The 21324-nt window shown below is 43.7% G+C and overlaps 1 protein-coding gene and 1 non-coding gene across 4 annotated transcripts in view; one reads left to right on the top strand and one right to left on the bottom strand.

Moving 5' to 3' along the window:
- Sil1 (SIL1 nucleotide exchange factor) overlaps nt 1-21324 on the top strand; it is a 240190-nt gene that overhangs the window by 195117 nt on the left and 23749 nt on the right. The window lies entirely within an intron of this gene.
- Nucleotides 2199-2300, bottom strand: LOC115029929. Its single transcript, XR_003835494.1, has one exon. It is a non-coding gene; the product is annotated as a small nucleolar RNA U13 (small nucleolar RNA).

Here is a 21324-nt window from a genome sequence, read left to right as displayed (position 1 = left end):
TTCACTACCGAATGTTCCTTTTATTTTTTTTCCTTGCTTAGCCCCAGCCCTCAACATTCTTTTCTTTTTCTTCAGTTTTATTAGCATTTATTGCCTGGACACCTAAACTGACTCTTTAATACATTGACATCTTTGTAACTCACCGATTCCTTAATTTCTTCCCCAACAAACTTGAATGTTTTGGGAGTGAGAATGGCTACCCAAGTCCACAGCACTTTACAGAACATGAGTCTATATGACTGCTTCAAGCATAAATGGTCTAACATAAAAACTAAAACTACTAAAAATCAGAGGAGAATGGGGTCACCAAGAGCAGGAACTTGCCACTTTCTATATTTCCTTCCACTTTATTTTTCTTCTACTGAGTATGTATTATTTTTGTAATTAAAATTTAAAACAGTAACAAAACAAAGCAGAGTGAACTGGGAGATTTCTATATCTAATAAATGTTTCAAGAACCAAAATACCTGGACATGCTAGATTAAATACTTAAACGTTTCTGTACACACTCAATTCAGCAGTCAGGAAATGGTAGGACAGTATCTTTGCATAACTTCAGGGGAAACGAGTAACATCAAACCTTTATGTGATAGCTCTGAAAGAAAGTACAGAAATTCTAAATTCAAATAAAATCTAAATCCTAATAGGCACAGAACTGGAGCAGACAGCTGCCTGAGGGGCACTGCCATCCCTGAGTGGCTGTGAGCTTCCAGCTCAGCCAGAAGTTACAGAAGGAAAACTTAAGACTTCTGAATGAGAGAATAGAAAAACGAAGTCTTCTAGTCAAAAGGAGTTGTTCAATTGTGTTGAAAACCACATGCCTTTTTTTTATATTCTGAAAAACCCAAACCACTACACTATGGTTATTTCTATTTCTTGCTGTAATTACACATCTTTTGGCTGTATTTTGAGCTATGATTGTTAAATACTCATTTGGTACAGAACCTGAAGTTCTGTGCCTTGTGTCCTTAGAAGCATCTTTGCTCCTATGGAAGTTACTTTTGTCTTAAAGTTTGTTCGATATTAATACATCTACTAACCTTGTATTTTCTTGGGTATATCTTTTCTCTCTCTTTTCTTTCAATCTTTGTTAGCATACATTTTCTTTATATCTTTTATTATGCGGCATATAGTTATACTTTGTATGTGTAGATCTGTGTATGTGGCGTGTCTTAGTTACTTTTCTATTGCTGTGAAGAGACACCGTAACCAAGTCAACTTATAAAAGAAGGCATTCAACTGGGGACTTGCTTACAGTTTTAGATGGTCCATGACCATCACAGCAGGCAGGCAGGCAGACGGGCGGGCGGGTGGGCGGAGTGAAGAAACAGAGTGATTGGGCCTGTCTTGGGCTTTTGAAACCTTCAAGTTCATTCTAGTGACGCGCCTCCTCCAAGAAGGCCACACCTCATAATCTTCTGAAAACAGAACAGGTGTGAGGAGCAAGGATTCCGATATATAGACCTAAGGGCCATTCTCATTCCAGCGACCACATGGCGTATATGTGCTGGTGTACAAGTGAGTGCTCATTCTCATGCCTGTGGAGACTGGAGTTTGATCATTGTCTCTTCCTCAGGGGGTCTCTAACTTATTTTTATTATAAAATCAGTTTATTTTGTCTGCATACATGTTTTGCCTGCACATATATGTGTGTCTCATGCATGCCTGGTGCTCGTGGCCATCAGGAGAGGACTTTGGATCCCCTAGAACTGAAATGACACAGTTGTGATGCTGGGAACTGATCCTGACAAGTGCTCTTCACTGCTGAGCCATCTTCCAGCCCTCCATCTTATTGAGGCAGTGTCTCATATAGGCCAGGCTAGCTTAAACTCCCTCTGCAGGTGAGGACGGCCTCCGAGTGCTGGCTTACAGACACAGACCGTAAGGAGCATATTGCCAGTTTGGTAGTTTTGCCTTCTAGGGGCAGTTAGTTTTACAATTTTTTTAAGAATGTTTTTATTCATATCTAATTATCAGCAAATTTCATCATTATATGTCCAAGTATGATTTGTTTTAATTTGTCCTCTTTGGCTCTCGGTGTGCTATTTTAAACTACAGACTTCAGCTATGGAAATTTTCTGGTTTATTACCAGTACTATGTGGTTCATTGGCTCTCCCCCATATTCTCTATTTGCAGATGATATTAGGCCATCTGTTTCTAACATCTCTCAAGTGTTCTTTTTTTTCTCTTTTTCCCATGTCAGATGGATAATGTGCTGACATCATGACAAAATTTGAGGCGACGCATCTCACACAGTAGCTGAAAACCCACTCATTACACTTAGAGAACACAAGAGGGTCTCTTCTTAAGTGTCTTTCTCTCTGTCTTCCTGCATAATTCCATTCACTTAACAGGGCTTTTTCTTAAGTGTGTTTAATGTGTTTATCACATACATGAAGTTTTTAGTTTTAGATGACTATATTTTTCACTTCTAGGAGTTCCCTGCTAACTATTGCTTTAATTGAATTGAAATTTTCAATGTGTAGTATTTTGATTATTGTTCAATTGAAATGATTTAAATTTTAATTGTGGTTTCTTTGGTTCATATGAAATTATATTTCTCAATTTCCAAAACTAGTGAAAAGTTTGTAGTCATTGTGTTTGTTATGAACATTGAGGCTATCGCCAGATAAATGCCCTTAGTTATTAGACATATGAAAGAAGTGGAGATTTTCTATATGGTTAGTTTTCTATTGTGGTTTGGATTGATGTCCCCTAAAGGTCTGTGTATTAGAAAGGCTTGGGCTGCAGGGGAGCACTCTTTGGAGATAGTCCCAAAGGGGCACTAAAAGGCAATAACATCATTTGGAGGCTAATTATGGGATGGATCCCTGGATATGGCAGTCTCTAGGTGGTCCATCCTTTTGTCCCAGCTCCAAACTTTGTCTCGGTAACTCCTTCCATGGGTGATTGTTTCCAATTCTAAGAAGGGGCAAAGTGTCCACACTTTGGTCTTCGTTCTTTTTCAGTTTCATGTGTTTTGCAAATTGTATCTTATATCTCGGGTATACTAAGTTTCTGGGCTAATATCCACTTATCAGTGAGTACATATCATTTGAGTTCTTGACTCTAGCTGCATATGTATCAAAAGATGACCTAGTCGGCCATCACTGGAAAGAGAGGCCCATTGGACACGCAAACTTCATATGCCCCAGTACAGGGGAATTCCAGGGCCAAAAAAAGGGAATGGGTGGGTAGGGAAATGGGGGGAGGGTATGGGGGACTTTTGGAATAGCATTGGAAATGTAATTGAGGAAAATACGTAATAAAAAATATTAAAAAAAATTTTTTAAAAGGCAATAACATTGAGATAATCCCTGGAAGTAGACTGTGGGACACAGGCAGTCTCTGCCTGCATCCTAGCTCATGAATTTAGTGGTTTGCTCCAGTACATGTGAGTTGTGCTCACCATGGACCAAGAGCAATAGGCTGATTGTGGGCTGGGACCTCTAGAATTATGAATCAAAATATTTTTTTTCTCTTTATAAATTGACTCCCTCAAGTATTTCATTGTAGTAATGTGAAGCTGACTAATACAGTAAATATTCTTCTTTTGTAAATGTTCTGAATATATGTGCCTAAAAAGAATGTGCATCCGGGCGTGGTGGCGCACACTTTTGATCTCAGCACTCGGGAGGCAGAGGCAGACAGATTTCTGAGTTTGAGGCCAGCCTGGTCTACAGAGTGAGTTCCAGGACAGCCAGGGCTACACAGAAACCCTGTCTGGAAAAACCAAAAAAAAAAGACTGTGCATTCAGTTCTCCAGGAACACAGTATCTCTGTCTCATGTAACCCCCTTCCTTCTACTCTGTTAGGACCTGGTGATAGTGCAGAAACAGTATGCATTTATGCCAACCATGGTTCATATTGTGAAGTCTGATCTTTCGTACCCTAGCTAACAGAATTGGCACAGCAGCAAGCCCACTTCCCAGTCACAGGGCAGGCATGGTTAATCGGCAGTTGCTCACATTCTGACCTAGCTGTTTGTTCAGTAGAGTAGGGGTAATAAACACACTTTTAAGTTAGAAGAGGATTGTTGAAATGTAAGCCCATCACAAGTCAATACCTATTATGAATTATGCATATATGTATCCATGTGGATATGTGTTCACACATTTATTATGTACATACAGTGTGTATAGATGCTCATGTTATGTGAGGTGTCAAACTTCATTTTTGTTTGTCTAAAAATGTCACAACTCCCCCTCCATCTAATTTTAAGCGTTTCTCCAGAAGTTTCTATTATTTTACATGATTATATGTGTAGTTGTGACTAAGAGATATTTTCTTCTGGAAAGTTGTTAAACTTATTCAGTTTGAATTTTTCTTTCATCTTTCTATACTATTCTTAGCAATTTCTCAAATACTGTCTCTGCTGTCTGTCTCTCTTATTTCTGGGGCTCTGACATTGGGCCTTTTTACTCAGTTGTCCTGGGTTCTAATCTGTTGCCTAGTTTCTTTCTATGTTGCATCCCTGCTAAAGTCTAGATGATTTTTTTGTAGCTCATTTTTTTGTTTACTTACATTCCCTTTGCTGTGTCAAATCTACTATGGAATCTGTCCATTAAATATTTAGCCATGGGCTTATAATTCTAATTTTAGAAGTTGTGTGTGGTGTGGTGTGTGTGTGTGTGTGTGTGTGTGTGTGTGTGTGTGTGTGTGTGACAGATTCATGTGCACTGTGCACACATGCAAGGCTGTCTGCATAGGGGACAGTTCTGTGCCTGCAGTCCGGCTGGCTTCATGTACAGCTACCATTTGCACCGTGGTGTCTTCCCTCTTGTGTTTCTTTCTTTCTTTCTTTCTACTCACATTTTGTTTGTTTGCCTGCTTTTGTCCTTTTGGTGTTTTGAGACCATCTGGATCTATAGTTCAGGCTGTCCTTGAACCCTTGAACTCACTGTGTAGCCCAAGGAGGCCTCAAATATGCAGCCATTTCTTAGTGTTGGAATTATAGGCTTGTGCCACCACACATGATCTACTCATTGTTTTTTTTTTTTTTTTTTTTTTTTAAAAAAAGATCATTTGAGTCCACGAGGAAGTTTCCTCCTTTTAGAAAGGATTGATATTGTCTTCTGGCCAGTGCCCAGAGTTAATTAATAATCCATCTCACACAAAGCTCACAGCTCAACACTTCCAGGTACTCAGGGATGTAAAGCAACATGGTAGCTAGACTGAAGCTTGAACTCCTGTCTTGTTCTCTGCTCTTCACCCGTTCCTTGTGCCACTCCTGTGCATTTCTTGTTCTCGCGGTTCGCTGTTGAGTGGGACCCACGGCATTAAACTTCCCATGTTGGGAAGCAGCTTTTGACCTTGGCAGAGTCGCTTTTCTCTACACAGGTGAACAAACCCACGTCAGTTTCAGTGACTCTGACTCCCGGGCCTGAGTGGCTTCACTGCCGGCCTCCCCGGTTTCATTCTTTCTCAGCTTTTGCTCTAAAGGTTCCTGCTTTCCATTTTTGAGACAGGACCTTGTTTATGTAGCTAGCCTCAGATGTTTCAGTCAGTTCTGTGTTAGCACCCTATATAATGAGAAATTTTGTTGCCTTTTTATGCTGTTGAAAAGATTTTTTTTTGAGGGAGCTATATAACAAGACCTTATTTGGAATGCATAAAAAGCAAATATTTAATTTTTTTGAAAACTTCAAAATTATATAGCTATAATAACTTAAAGTCTTAACTTCAAAAATATAATTTTTTTTTGCATCTTACCTCTCTTCTCTCTTCTCTCTCCAAACCTTTCCATGCTACCCACCCATTTTGTTAAGAATATTAAAAGATATATACCATGTTTGTTTTCAAAAGGTAGGTGTGTCTGAATGTTATTGGAAATAGCTGCTGACTATTGATAGAAACAGATAAAGATAAGCAAAAATCAAACCCTTTCTGAAGTCTTAAATGCATACAAACAAGGTCAGGTCTTTCCTCTTCCTACTATAATGGTCCTAACACCACATACTTTCATTTATATCTGTGGATTTAATGATGAGGCATGATGCTGGCATTTAATTGTATTTAATTGTATTGTATGTGCTTTATTTATGTATATGTATTTATATTTGCTTAGGTAGATACGATAAAGTGTGTGTGTGTGTGTGTATCAATTTCATCAAGGGCTGTGTTAGGAATTTATGGTGAATTTTATTTCTTTTCCTATACAGATGGTCAAGGAATATACTTCTGTGCTAACATTTTGGTGAATTTACTTATATATCACTTAATAGAGCATCATCCCTATATTTTCATAATGAGTATTCTTGGTCATTGAGTTATATGTCACTACTTAACAAGTTACTATAAACCGAGTGATTGTGAACAATGGCCAGGTTAGGAGTCCACATATGATTTAACATATATGTCTGTACGTGTCCTCTGAGTTTCTCTAGTGCAGTGTGTCACTTGGGACTTGAGTCTCACGTGGTCCTGGGAGCATCTTCCTCTGAGCTCGTGGGATTGTGAGCAGAATTTAGTTCTTCATGATTGTCAGACAGAAGGGCCTTCAGCACCTTGTTACATGACTACCTCAGGAAGCTGCTCAGAGCATGGTGGTGTGTCTCTCCGACAGGGAGTGAATGTATTTGCTGGGGAAGCCTGATGGCCTGGGTTTGATCTCAAGAGCCCATGGTGGAAGGAAAGAGCCAACTCCCAAAAGCTATTCTTTGCTTGGTACATGCAACTGCTTAGTTACCTACTTATACACACACTTAAATTTTTAAATTAGATGACATTTAAAAACAAACAAACAAACACTAGGGGGAGATGGCTCAGCAGTTAAGAGCCCTGACTGCTCTTCCAGAGGTCCTGAGTTCAATTCCCAGCAACCACATGGTGGCTCACAACCATCTGTAATGGGATCCAATGCCCCCATCTGGCATGTCTGAAGAGAGCAACAGTGTACTCACATACATAAAATGAATACATCTTTTTAAAAAACCACTAAGGAAAATATTTCTCAGCATAACATATGTCTTGTGTTTATGTATGTGTGTGTATATGAGTGTTTGTGTGATGGTGCATGTATGTGTGTGCAGTGTACAGGTATGCCTGTGGAGAACGCTGGTTAACCAATGCAAAACAGACCATGGGCACCACTGAGAGCCTCTACCACACGTGGCTTCAAGTCAGATAAGCTTGATTTGCTCTGTGCTTTGAAAAAAATATTTCATAAAGTTTCCTGGATTTTGAAATTTGAAAAGATAATTCAAGGCATTATCAGTGAATCAGCCGCTGCTGCTGCTGCTCCTTTTTCCTTTTCCTTTTCCTCTTCCTTTTCCTTTTATTTTCCTTTTCCTTTTTCTATTTGATGCCAGAATATTTTTAGTTTTGTAGTGATGGAGATTAACAAAGTCCAGGACTTTCTCCAGTCAAGTGCATATTCCACTGTTTAAAGGTTCGTCTTCTTTGTCAACCATCACTGGATTTGGAATCTCCCAAAAGACACCGTTCTGGGGGTATGTGAGAGGGTGTTTGCAGACAGGGTTACCTGAGGGACGACTCAGCAGACTTTGGGTGAGCACATCCACTGCTTGGAAGAAGGCAAGCTGAGCAGCATCTGTATTCCCTGCTCTCTGCTTGGTGACTGCAGACACAGTGCAGCCAGCCTCCCACTGTGATGGTGGTGCACATGTAAATCTGATTATAAGCCCTGGACTTGGGAAATTGAGGCTGGATGATTGCTATGGATTTGAAGCCAGCTTGGGCTACATAATGAGTTAAGGCCAATATGGGCTACACATAGCAAAACTCTGTATTAAAAAAAAAATCAGCAGGACATGGTGTCACATGGCTATAGTCCCAGCATTTAAGACTCAGAGGCAGAGGCAGTGGAGTTTGAGGCCAGCCTGGTCTACAGGGTCTGTTTCAGGCCGTCCAGAAGAAACCCTGTCTTAAAGAAAGAGAGAGAGAGAGAGAGAGAGAGAGAGAGAGAGAGAGAGAGAGAGAGAGAGAGAGAAAGAAGAAGAAAAGAAAGAAAAAGAGAGAAGGTGGGAGGGAGGAAGGAAGGGATAGAGGGAGGGAGGAAGGAAGGAAGAAAGAGAGAAAATTATGCAAGTTTTTTACTCAGAGAGAGAGAGAGAGAGAGAGAGAGAGAGTGAGAGAGAGTGAGTGTGTGTTTGTGTGTGTGTTTTACCTGTTCTGGAAGTTAAACCCAAGGCAAATTTGTTATTATGTGATTTTTAATTCTTGTGATGTATTTATTTTCTTATCTTAGCTGCTTATGTCAGGCAAACACTCTACTACTGAACTACGTGTGGCCAAGGGGCCCATGCGATACTTTGATGTCAGTGGAATGAGCAAGGTTTGAAGACAAGGAGGACTGAACTAACCTAGACCAGGTGTGACAGGATACAAGAACAAGAAGCTTGGGAGGGCTAAGGACTTGCTATATAATATAACTTTTAATCACTGTAACAACCTGTGTACTGGCTTTACAGAGGATATATTCCAGAGGGCCATAGATCATTTATGGAGGAATTGAACTATAAACTCTTCTGTAGTGTGAAGCTCTGACAGAGCCTCACAGAGAGGCACACTCCTGAATGTTTTGAATGAGGTCTCATGTGTGCCTATAGACTATACAGCATTCGAATCTGATATTGGAGGATTATGGAGAATGATATGGAGAGAGGAGGGTTGGGTTTGTGGGAGGCTCCTTATTCAGGCTGGTTTCCATGTCCAGAATAGTGGTCAAGATGCAGCTAAATCTTCTTTTGTGTGTGCATCAGATGTGCACCAGGAGGTGTCTTAGTCCATGTTCTATTGCTGTGATGAACACCGTGACCAAAGAAACTTGGGGAGGAAAGGGTTTATTCAGCTTATGTTTCCACATCACAGATGTCATCAGAGGAAGTCAGGACAGGAACTCAGGCAGTCTGGGAACCTGAAGGCAGGACCTGAAACCATGAAGGGGTACTGCTTATTGGCTTGCTCCTCATGGTTTGCGCAACCTGCTCTCTTATCCAACCCAGCACCACCAGCCCTAGCATGGCCTCACCTACAATGGACTGGACCCTTTCTCCCTGTCAATCACTAATTAAGAACATGCCTTACACCTGGATCCTATGGAGGCATTTTCTCAATTGAGGCGCCCTCCTCTCTGATGACCCTAGTGTGTGTCAAGTTGACATAAAACTAGCCAGTACAGGAGATGGCTGTGAGACATTCTAAGATTAAACCTCATTAGCAGCTTGATAATTGCAGGCTCTCCCCATTGGGAGTGTAGCCTAAAACTAGCTCTGACCAGCCTGGTAAGTGGGAAAGGGAGGAAGCCTCCTGCGCCAGTTGTAACATGCACAGGAAAGAGGGCCTGAGTTCAGATCCTCGGCACCCATGCAGAAGAGCCAAATATGGTGTGTGTGTGTGTGTGTGTGTAAACCCAGAGAGTGGGGGGAGTGGTTGAGAAAAATTGTCTGTCTATGGATGTGTGCATAGGCAGGTGCATACTTGCACTCGGGCACACACACACACACACACCATGTGGGAAAAAAGGACTAACAGTGATTTGACTAGAACAAACATGTTTTAATAGAAAACCATCTATCAGCAAGGAAGCGGTAGCACATGCAGCATTCCCAGCACTAGGGAGGCAGAGGCAAGTGGGTCTCTGAGTTCAAGGACCACCAGGGCTGTCTCACAGAAAAGCTCTGTCTTGAAGAAAACAAAACAAAACAAAAATCTAAATAAATAAATAAATAAATAAAATATCCCTTCTGAGAGGTTTTTCTCTGATATTTAAGTCACAGGTCTTGGTTGGGATTCTTCCTACATTGAATTTATAAGCCTCCTGCCAAGCACTTTTAAAAAACATTTTATATGTTGAATTTTGGTCAGCTAAAAGTTTCTTTCCCAACTCCACTTCTGCTTAAAGAGGAGAATTGTAAAGGCTAGGGAGAGGGCAGTAATTGGGAGATGGCAGGAAATGTTGACCCTGTGCCCTGTGAATTCTTCTCAGCCCTGCACTGATGGTTAGGGGAAGTTTCAGTTTCAGGAAGCTGGCTGGATCTCATCATGTCAGAAGCACACAGAGTTTTAGTGAGCAGCACTGAGGAAAGACACTGCTACGCGTCTGTAGAGCAGAAGGATTTCCTTGTGTTGGACAATCCATAGTCCCTTTGTTTCTGGGAACTCTACAAGAGTGACTTCCCAGGCTGTTCCCCTCACTGCACTTTGCTTGCACATGAAATCTTGAGGCTTAAGGCTAATTTATCTCTATCCCATTTTCTCCCCACCTTTACCTGTGGTCCCACTGCCACACAGCCAGGTTGCTGGAAGAGGATCATACCCTAGGGCCTTAGCCTCCATCTAGAGCCCCCATACCAAAAAGCACATTGTCTTGAGCCTTCCTACTCTGACTGGAAACTACAAGATAACGATAGAGATAACGATAGAGACTTCTGACCCATAGTCAGCTCTGTACCAAACCCACACAATGAGAATACAGAAGATAGTAGGCTTAAAAGAACAAAATTAAGCAAGATAAAGGGGGAGGGGAAACAGCTGACAAACATGTCAAAAATGAAGTGAAAGCGTCTGCCAAGTCCCTGGGAGCCTCCCTTGTTACCTCTGTGAGCTGGTTGTCCAGGTTCTCACCACAGGGAGTTGAGACCAGAGCCTGCTGAAGTGGGGCATAGAGGGGGTCCTAGAGGAAAGTCACCATAGTGGTTCCACTGCACCCATTCTCTGTGCAAGCGTCATTTTACAACCTTCCTTATGTTGATGGAAAACTCTTTTGGGTAAGCATGCACCCAACTTAGAGCTGAGATTGGAAGAAAGCAGAGGCTGAGGAGAAGATGGTAACTGTGGGACATCCTCAGCCAAGGCAAGAGTAGATAAGCTTCGAAGCATGCGTGTGTCACTTAATATGGAGTCCTTGCTGCTTGCAGGCTTAGCCAAGGAACTGAGAGCAGCTGATTAGTGGCTGCATGAAGGCCTCACTTCCCACTCGGTGCCTCTGCAAAAGAGATTTGTTCAAAACCACCGAGCCAGCTGGCGGCAGAATGAGAAGATGAGTCAGAGGCTCAGCTTCCAGGCTAGGATGCGGCTCTTGTGTGGCATTTCTTCCCAGTTACAGAACTCCGGGGATCTGAGGGGATGTGTTCCTGCAAGGATCACACAGAGCCCCCTTCCCAGGCCTATGACTCACTAGGAATTGTTACTTTGTAAAGGTGAGAAATTATTGGATGCTGATCAAGCAAGAGAGTGCCTACTGGGTCAACTGGGCGTGCTATAGGAAGTCCAGCCTTTATTCTCAGCCTTTTCATTCTCCCCTCTCTTCCTTTTGTGTCCATAGTTCTCCTCTTTGCTGCTGCAGCCTGTCCACAGATAGGTCTGATAGCTACCCAGGGTGCCTCTCTCTTGCTCTAGCTGTTCTTGATTCTGTGCTCACGAAGTCTGCACAGGACGCCTCACGAAAGCCATGCTGCTTAGAGACGTGAGAGACTTGCTTTCCCATGGAATCCATTGATTAGTGTCTGAGTTATTTTACTTAAATGTTGTATCTTTAACTCTGATTGGTAATATAGTCACATGGCTCAACATGCAAAGGGCACAGAGGGGCATGGTGACTCGCAAGCCTCCTGTGCCAGGTACCTTCCCCTCCAGGCTGCCACTGTTGGGGTTTCTGCCAGAGACACTTACTCATGTTTGAGTCATTTTTACATAAAAGGCAAATACATGATTCCTCCTAGTTACTAAAGTCCTTTTATCTAATTAACTTTTTTAATTGGTATGCAAAAAATATGTGTTTTGTCTTAATATTTTTATATATGTGATCCTGTACTTTGCTCACTTGTAGACATGATTCTGTAACACACCTTCCCCATCCATGACGATGTTCTTAGGAGGTAATTTTTCTTGTAATTATAAAATGGCTTAGCTGGAAGTTTTTGAGAAAATGCTTACATTGACACATTTCAAAATGACAGTGCACTAATTAATTAGACTTATTACTAGGCAAAATTTATTGTTCAGATGGAGGAGGTATTTGATTGTTGTGTCTATGAAATGATTACTGGTGGCTTTTTAAAGCCAGTATGACTCACAAAGCATGTTTGATGTTAAGTTTGGAACGACTGTCATTAGTCCTGATTGGGAGTTTGTGTAATTCAAGATCTTATTTTGAAAGCTGTTAAGGCATAAAGCAGCCACATATATTTCCTTCTTGGCTGCAGTACATCCCTTATGGGTCCATTTTAAGAAAACCAGTGCAGAGCCCACACTAGGTAGACCCCAGCTACTAAGAGCTGAGCTGTAGACTCAGAACAGGCCATAGGCTGTGACTTTGTAGCTGCAAAAAGTAAGAGCAAGAAGCCTGCAGTACATATTTCCCTGTTGAAACCACTGGTGAGTCTAGCCTGCCTTCTAGACCAGGAGGTCAGCTGGCTGAACCCTGGTCCCCTCTCTGCTCATGCTCCTGGTAAAGAGACCATCTTCAGGGTACAGGAAGTGATTGATCAGACCGTGGATATTTGCCAGGAGAGCTAATAGTGCTTTTGGGAGAAGCAAGCTGCTTATATGTAAGATAAAAACCGAATTTCTTGTCTTGGAGAGAAGTGGGGGGTGCTTAGACTCCTTAGGGCTAGCTGGAGACTTTCAGAGTCCTGAATGCTAAAACAGTGTGGTCTCCTCCTTCCCCCCCTGGATAGATTACTTAGAATAAGATACCTCTAAACTTTAAGTAAATTAAGTCCACTAGTCCCAAAATGCTGACTAATTATATTTCTTAAAATAATATATAAAATATCAAATCAGCTCCATTTCTTTCCACAATTTTTAGGATATCCATGCTTTGTCCAAGGATACCTTGACTCTCTTGGTTGTCTCATTCAACTCTAGGAGTGGCTGATGCTCCAAGGGACTGCCTCCTTCTTATGGTTTTATTGGGGGTGGGGGCTAGAATTATGATGTCAAAAATTCTGAAATTTCTAAAAAAAAAAGGTTATTTTACTTAAAAGTATCTTTATGCAAACAAAACAAAATACCTCTGAAGTTTTTTTTCAAGAAATACAGTTTTTTTTTTTTTTTTTAGTATACTGTGATGAAATCAGCCTTAATTTCAGTTCAACTAGTGTGTAAAAACACACAGTAAGTGATTATTAGTCCCTGAAGGAGGCAAGACAGATGGAGCCCAGAATGGAATTGGCTTTATGATTAATTGAATCCTTAAAGAGTTGAATAGAGTTAGAGCTGATCTGGCCCAACCAGAGCCTGAGATGTCAGGTGCTGTCCTGAGCCTAGGAGAGAAAAGGACACATGGCCTAGATTTATTTTCTACTAAAACGGACTGGGTATGTGCAACAGACAGTTCCCAGTTTTAAACCATTGATGCAGGATAATTGGAATAGAAACAATCTTAGAACCAGATCACAGGTCCTGGTGCAAGTTGCCTCTTAAATCCATCAGAGTCTAGGATTTGTTCTGAGGGTTCACTGACACGCAGACTCATCTGGAGCTGTCCAGTTAGGAGCAGAGGAGGGAGGAGAACTAAGAGCAGCTTAGGGTTGGGAACTTGGTGTAATTCCAGACTGCTTTTCTGTCTTTGGGGGCAGGAGTCTGCCAGAGAGGATTGTGTGTAATTTTGCTCTCTTTTTTTTCTCTCTTCTCTTCTCTTCTCTTCTCTTCTCTTCTCTTCTCTTCTCTTCTCTTCTCTTCTCTTCTCTTCTCTTCTCTTCTCTTCTCTTCTCTTCTCTTCTCNTTCTCTTCTCTTCTCTTCTCTTCTCTTCTCTTCTCTTCTCTTCTCTTCTCTTCTCTTCTCTTCTCTTCTCTTCTCTTCTCTTCTCTTCTCTTTTTCTTTCTTTCTTTCTTTCTTTCTTTCTTTCTTTCTTTCTTTCTTTCTTTCTTTCTTTCCAGCAGGGATGCATAATGTATAGATTGAAAATAACTGCCTCTTCTCTATAGTGAATAGATGGGTGTGCTCTTTTTTAGTGTTTGGAGCAAATAGACACCTAGGGTAGCTGCTGCCTATGGGGGCCTTGCAAAGCAGGGGGAAAGGAAGAAGATGGCTATGGGATCACCAGTCTATTAAGACCAAGGCCCTATGGAGTCACAATAGGCGGCCTTGTTAGTGCCAAACATTGTTTGGTGAGCTGGACAGCCTGGGATTTTCTTCATAGCCAGGCAGCGTTGAGGGAAGGAGGAAGCCACATTCCCTCCCAACACACCATCTCACCTCCAGCCACAGTGTGGTGAGACATCACACCCAGACCCAGCAGGACTCTGATGGGAGCTCAGAAGACTGACATAGGAAAGCTGATGATAAATTATCAGTTTATTTCTCTAGAATTTTAATTTCCTTTGTGTTAAAACAAGAGGAACAGACAGCTAAGACTCTTGCTGGCCTGAGAAATGAGCCGGTGAGTCTTTCAAGTGTTGGTACCGGTGACAAGTCCCTGGCGGAAAGCTAGGTGTAAGAAGGAAGCCTCACAGCAGAGGCCAGACTCACCTTTACCTTTGAACTCTACTGTTTTCCTTTCTGTGCTTTTTCCATTTTGAGCTCCTGTGAGTCAGGCTGCAGCAGCTCATTTACATACGAGTCAGCCAGGAGGAAAGCAGTGGAAGTCTGCTTTCATTTGGTGGTGGGAGGTGTTTTCCTGTTGAATTGCTAACCAGGCAGGTCAGCGGGAATCAAGGGCTCTCACTTATCCCTAGATGGAAACCAGCACAGCAAAACTGGAGGGCAAGAAGAAGGGAGAAAGGAAGGAGGGGGATGCCTCCGTGCTGACATTTCTCAGACTGAACACACTGAAAAGGCAGTATTCCCAAGGGAATAACATTAGCAATGTTAAAATCAAGACCCAGGTCTAACCCTTGTGTTATGAGGTGTCTACCAGGGAAGACCACTTAGACACGGGTTCAAGCCAATAGAAAGTACTAGCTGGCCTGTGTGTTTGGGACCTGTGTGCAAGTCCTGTGTCTTTTTCATGGTGAGCTTTTAAGCACAAAATCTTCATCCTGGGTTAACACACCTCAGTTACCAAGAACGGTTGGCCAGAAGTGAAACTACAGAAGCCAGGAAGCATGGTTAGTACATGTGGAGACTTTCTCAGCTCTGTGGACTTCGATGGAGCGAGTCATTGGTCTCTCTTTGGCTAGTGGTGCTGACTGCGTGCAGGGCTCCATTATGAGCTAGCTGTGCCTGTGGTGCAGGGGGTCTGTTACACAGGAAGCTCCACTTCCCTACGGCCATGCTGTGCATTAGCTTGATCTCACTGGCTACTCTGACTGCAGTGTCCATGGACTTTAATTTGCCTGTACTGCTGAGGTCCGTTTTGTGAACAATAGCTCTGAGAATGATGGAACCTCTGAGCCTCAGACAGCCTGCAGTCTGATGAGAGATGTATCCTCCTCCACAAGCTGTCTCACATCCCCACTTAGGCCCCGAGAATAAGAAACCCTTGGGTTTCCTCTCTGCTTTTGTCTGGGTCTGAGCATGGCAATACTATTCCTCATCGCCTGAAACTCAGAGGCCTCAAGAACATAGGGGAGAGGGAAGTGTGGTGGTACAGTGTCAGCCTTGCCTTAGAAACATTGGTGGCGCACGCCTTTGATCCCAGCACTTGGGAGGCAAAGGCAGGTGGATTTCTGAGTTCGATGTCAGCCTGNTCTACAGAGTGAGTTCCAGGACAGCCAGGGCTACACAGAGAAACCCTGTCTCGAAAAACCAAAAAAAAAAAGAAAGAAAGAAAGAAAGAAAGAGAGAGAGAGAGAGAGAGAGAGAGAGAGAGAGAGAGAGAGAAAGAAAGAGACAACAAAGAAAGAAAGAAAGAAAGAAAGAAAGAAAGAAAGAAAGAAAGAAAGAAAGAAAGAAAGATAGATGCAGCCCTTGCTGTCCAGGGTCTAGGGAGCGTCCTCGCGTACTGGAACCTGATCTGTACCTCCTGTCTGCCTTGGGTACCGTTTCTCCTGGGGTTCTAGTAATGTTTCTCCTCTGCTTGTTGACCAGAGGACCACTTAGCATCCTTATTCTGTTGGTTATGTAAAGCAGGAATTTTTTGAGTGTTTTCTTAGCCTTTGACTTCTTAGACCTTCATTGGAACCTAACCAGGAAAGCATTATAGCCCCCTTCTCAATCCTCCAGTAGAGCTCTGTGTGGTTAGACGCCTTTTATTTTAATGTCCAGGGTGACACAGCTCATAACCATCCTGTTCCATCTGTCTATGGGCAAGGAATGTACAGGACAGCTGCGCTCTTTCCAACAGAGGTCGTTCACATAGGGATGGGTAGTTAGGGCCTGTCTGGGGTCCCGGGCAGGAGGGAGGCTTGTGTGTGAGAGGCTCCCTTTGCTTGGCATTCAGAGTTCCTGCCAGACCTCCCTGCCCTCTTGTTCACCTGGACCTCTAGAATCTGCTGTAGCCAGGTGGATGAGCGGCTGCACATGTCCCGGGTTGGTGCACGGGATGCTCCTCACAGTAGTACGAGGTCGCAGGACAGGCATCTGCTCCAGCAGGCATCTCCTATATGTCTCGCAGAGGGAAAGAGTCTCGTCCTAGCCTTCCTCCCTTTCTGCATGGCACTGTGGGCGCTGGACAGCTTGGTGACTGTGACTCTTTCAGGAAGGGAGGACTAAGCCAAGCTGCAGTCAGGACTGAGAGCTTCTCGCTGAGGAAAGTGCTTTGGAGAATTGTGCCTGGTGCCGTTTACTACCACGGGCGTTTTGTTAACAGTTTGGTTCCCTAAAGAACTATGCTGGGGAAGCCAGGGCAGCAGATAGTGCATATCCAAAGATGCAGAGGGACCCAAGGGCTAAAAATACCAGGGTCTTACTGACTAGTACAGTAACCTTGGCCAAGCCCCTGGCTCTCTCGCACTCTTATTTGCCAACAGGGAAATTCTTCCTACAACTGCTGAGGGGACGGAGAGATAGATGAGATGCTGCGATTGTCTTGAAAGAAGAGCAGTCTGTCTCTGCCAGCTGCTGTTTTAATAATGACACTTGGAAATCAATAGGGCAGCACTCTGGGAGCTGGTGTACCACCCACGCATTTGTTTTCCTGTTGACTCTCACCTTTCCTCAGGCCTGCAGAGACAGGCTGCCTTCAGTGTGGAATGCCTTGCTTGAGGGAGTGAGCAACCATGGGCTGTGGACAGGAGAAGTGCATTTGGCCACTGTGCTTGCAGATCATGGCACACAGGAAGCCAGCTCATCTGACAAATGTTTACTGAATCAAATCCCTGTTATGCTCCCAGGAGATAGAAAGATGCATTTAGCACAGCTACTGTTTCAAAACGTTTCGTCAGGGGAAGAAATGAAGAATGCTTAGAAATAGAAGCACCTATATGGCAGGCGCCAAACTAACACATCTGCCATACATTCTCTCTGAGCAAGGAAATACTCTTGTGAAATGAATACAGTCATCATTTTCACTTTATGCATTAGGAGACGGAGGCTTAGGGAGGTCTTGGTTAGGGCACATAGATGGCCTGTGCTTCAGCTGAGATGAAGCAGGCAGTGTGACTTAAAACCCAAGCTCTTACCACTGTGTCATGCAACATGGTGCTGAGTATTAAGAGGCACCGCGTACATCCTGGTCTTCCACGGTAGTGCTGTGTATTTGGGATACAACCACAGTGCCCCATGCTTACTGCTAGCCACTGTAACTTGTGTTCCTATTGTTTTCTCTTCATGAGAGTCATAAACTGCATATCCCCTACCATATTGCTGTATTGCATATTTCACATCCCTCTCAGAAGGAAAATTCCAGGCCGTGAGTCAGATAAAAAACTTGATATCAGTGGCTCACTGAGCCCAAGACTCCTGTCAGGTACCCGGCCCTGTTGTGAGCTGGGTTGATTGTTCCTTGGGGGTGGTTGTTGGGGATTCTCCTGTACTTTTTTATTCACTGGTTCTGTGAAGTTTCGGAGGCCCCCATTTTCTCTGCGGCTCCCTCAGGGAAGCTTCCTCTGGGATTGATAACCTGTGCTCTGACGCATGAGTGCCCAGCTCAGCTTCAAACTCGGAGTCCCTGATGCTTCTCACAGAAGACGGGTAACAGGGTGAACCCCTAAAGCAAGCACGAGGCCGCTGTGGTTTCAGGAGGAGTCTGCCCATTGCCACCAAGCACTTTAAAAACAGATCCACCTCTTTAACTGGCATTGTTTTTCACCCTCTGCCCTTGTTGAAACACGGAACTATTCATGAGTATTTGTTTTCCCAGAGGCAACTTCAGTGTGTTTGTGTGTGTGCGCGTGTGTGTGTGCTTATGCCTCAGAAATTCACTCTGCTGTCCTTTTGTTATCATAAAAGGCGGTGTCATTTTGAGGGGCTCAGTGGTGAAGCAGGTCTTAGCATAGCGGAGGCTTCGGGCATGCTCCCCAGCACTGGGTGCAAGAGGTAACACATGGAAGTCAGCGGGAGCCAGGGAAGGATGGGCGGGCAGATGCCCTGTCTTGGAGTCTCTTTGATTTGTCATGGACAAGCTTCCATACCTCTGTCCTAGACCCATCTTCTGCCTGTTACCCTCTCCTTGCTTGAGGGCTTGGAGCAAATTAGTTGTCTAAACTGTCTGCCAAGTTCAGGATTCAGTTCACCTGAGTTCACTCCATACCTCCCATCTCCGCCTGGCTAATGAAATGCCCCTGAGCAGCCGAATCCAGGATTCCCGAGATGCTTTGCTAAGGGGCCCGAGCTTGAATGTTCGGCTTTTTGGATAGTTTTTGCTGTTGTTCTTGGTAAAGTTTAGGTGAGGCCAGCTTTTGCCTTCTCCTTTGCCCTCAGAAAAAACAACCGGTGTCAGCTGCATAACACAAGCCCTGACAGTTTTGAAGAATGTGTGTCTATAGCCCGCCTCAGGAGTGTTGTACTGAGCTAAGAGTTGTGCAGAGAACCCTCCCCTTGTGGCTGGGTCATCCAACCTGGGTTATTGTTTTGTTTTTGTTCACCCTGGAGAGCAGCTGCAAAGCAAGGGTGGCACCTGAGCACTGAAATGAGTTTGCTGTGGCATGATGTGTGCCTCCTCACCTCTGTGCTCCTTCTCATGCTCCTGTGGGGTACCATACTCTCTCCTTCCTCCTAGACTCTCTGGACCAGGAACAACCCCACATACCATCAGACCCACCCCTGCCCATACCAGCACTTACCTCGTTTGCCCTAAAATTCTGTTAATTCAAGAACCATGTGCTGAGGGGCTGGAGAGGTTGAGTGGTCGAATGATTAGGGTGGTGGTGCAAGCCTTTAGTCCTGACACTCAAGAGGACAGGCAGGGGATCTCTGCGAGTTCCAAGGTTACATAAAGAAACCATGTCTCGGGAGGGTGGGGAGCAGTACTAAACTCGGTCCCTGGCATTCACTCACGGCTTCTCATATCCACCTTTGGTAACGTCCTGTTAACTTCCTGAGAGCATGCATGTGTTCACAGACCCACATGCAGATACCTACATGCATAATTTTAAAAAATCTTTAGAAGAGAAAATATGCCCTGAACATCTTCCATGTGCTTGGGTACCTTTTGTTGACCAGAGACAGAACGGTGAGTGGATAAAGAGGGCCTTTCCTCCTTTATGGCTTATCCTTACACCAGAAGGTTAGTTCTTAAAAGTCTGGTGTCATCAAAACCAAATGCTTCCATGTGTGTATGTATGTATGTATGTATGTATGTATGTTTGTGAGAAACCATGTGTCTGATAAGGGATTTCTAGCTAAAATATATAGAGTGCTTGCAAATCAACAACAAATGGCTTTATGGGGCAATAATGAAAAGACAACCCTTTTTTAAAAGCAGAGGATCTGAATAAACAACTTTTCAAGCCAAGTTTGAGATAATATAATATTCTCTACTTGGTAGCATGACTCTGTTATCAAACAGGCAGATGATAACAAGTGGGTAAGTTTTATGTATGAATTTTTTCTCCATAAAGCTGTTTTTCAAAATCCAGTAGTAATATTTACAAAAAAAAGTAGAGCATACAGGGGTTCCCTGCATGGATTAGTGATGGAGACTTTTCTGAAGAGATGCCATTTTGCAGTGCACATGATAATACTAAAACTTTTCCATGCAGAAGGGACAGCCAGAAGAGAGGTCTGAGGAAGAACTAACTGAGGCAGCCAACGGAGCAGCCAGGGACCCGTTGTGGCAGGAATTGTGAGCCAGAGAAACTAACAGGGTTCGTTTCTGCTGTTGGTAGTACATCTCAAGGCTGGGCATGCACAACCCGAGGGCAGTGATGCTGTCTGCTTCTCAGTGGCTCCTGGTAGGTAGCTCCTAGAGGCCCATGTGATAGGATATGTAAAGTATAAAACAAGGGCTGTACGGCCAGAGTTTGGATCTGAACTTACCACCGAAAGCCCTGTAACCCTGGGAAACTGTCAATCTTGCAGGCAGTTCCACCTCTGTAAGATGAGGGTGGTGGCTTTGCCTGAGGTTGGTGTTTGGGAGCTAGTGAGTTGATGCACAGTACCCAGATGACTGGAATGTAGGGATTGGAGTTGCAGCAGAGGGATGTGGATCAATTGCAGAGAAGAACTGCTTGGTATTCACTCTTTATTCATGTAACAAGTATTCATTTAGTGTTTACTGTGAGCCTCCTTGGAGAGTTACCGTGAAGGAGAAGGGAGATGACAGAGATGCCAAGCATGTGTTGGGCAGCCAGTGACTGCTCAGTAGCTTCTGTTATTGTTATCATCACCCTTGCTAGACACAGAGGAGTGTGTGCATTATGTGTTCTATGAGCTTTCTCTTGTCTGGGCTGCAGGAATAGCTGGGCCATGAAGGTCATTGTTCTCTCATATATGGAGCTTGAGGCTTAGTCAGGGCTTCAAGAGGCCTCTGGCCCTGAAGCCAGACCTATCTCTGCCATTGCTGTATCATTCGTTGGAAACATTTCTTTCTCTCCTGTCCACCTTATTTACTGTTTGTTACCCTGTAACAAATTGTTCCCAGAGTTAGTGTTAAAATGGCAGTTTTTTTCATAGTGTGGAGATTGAGGTGGGAAGCTCTGCTCTCAGTTTTCAGGCCTACCATGCTGGTGTGGACTGCTGGCAAGAGCCTCAGTTTCTGTTCATGCCTCTAATAGAACTAACTGCCACCCTTGCCGGTGCTGGACAGCATTGCCTAAAGAAGACAGATTTCAATTTCTCAAAGTCTGGGTGTTTTGGAAAGACCTCCTTACAAAGTGGAAATGGTGAGTTGGGTAGGATAAGAGCACCTTGGGTAAGGCCTGGGCTCTGGAAAATATGCTGTGTCCCCAGAGGAGCTATCTAAGCTGCCTGGGTCTCAGCCTCCATAGGTAAGAACTGGAGAGGACAGTGGACAGTGTGCATCATACACTCCTCATGGGATCAAGTGAGCTGTAGTATAGAGAGAGGAGGACAGTGGACAGTGTGCATCATACAC

The sequence above is a fragment of the Mus caroli genome, chromosome 18 (genome assembly GCF_900094665.2).
Source record: "Mus caroli chromosome 18, CAROLI_EIJ_v1.1, whole genome shotgun sequence".
Lineage (NCBI taxonomy): Eukaryota > Metazoa > Chordata > Mammalia > Rodentia > Muridae > Mus > Mus caroli.
Note: the sequence above shows the minus strand (reverse complement) of the source record. Positions and strands in the feature narration are given on the sequence as shown.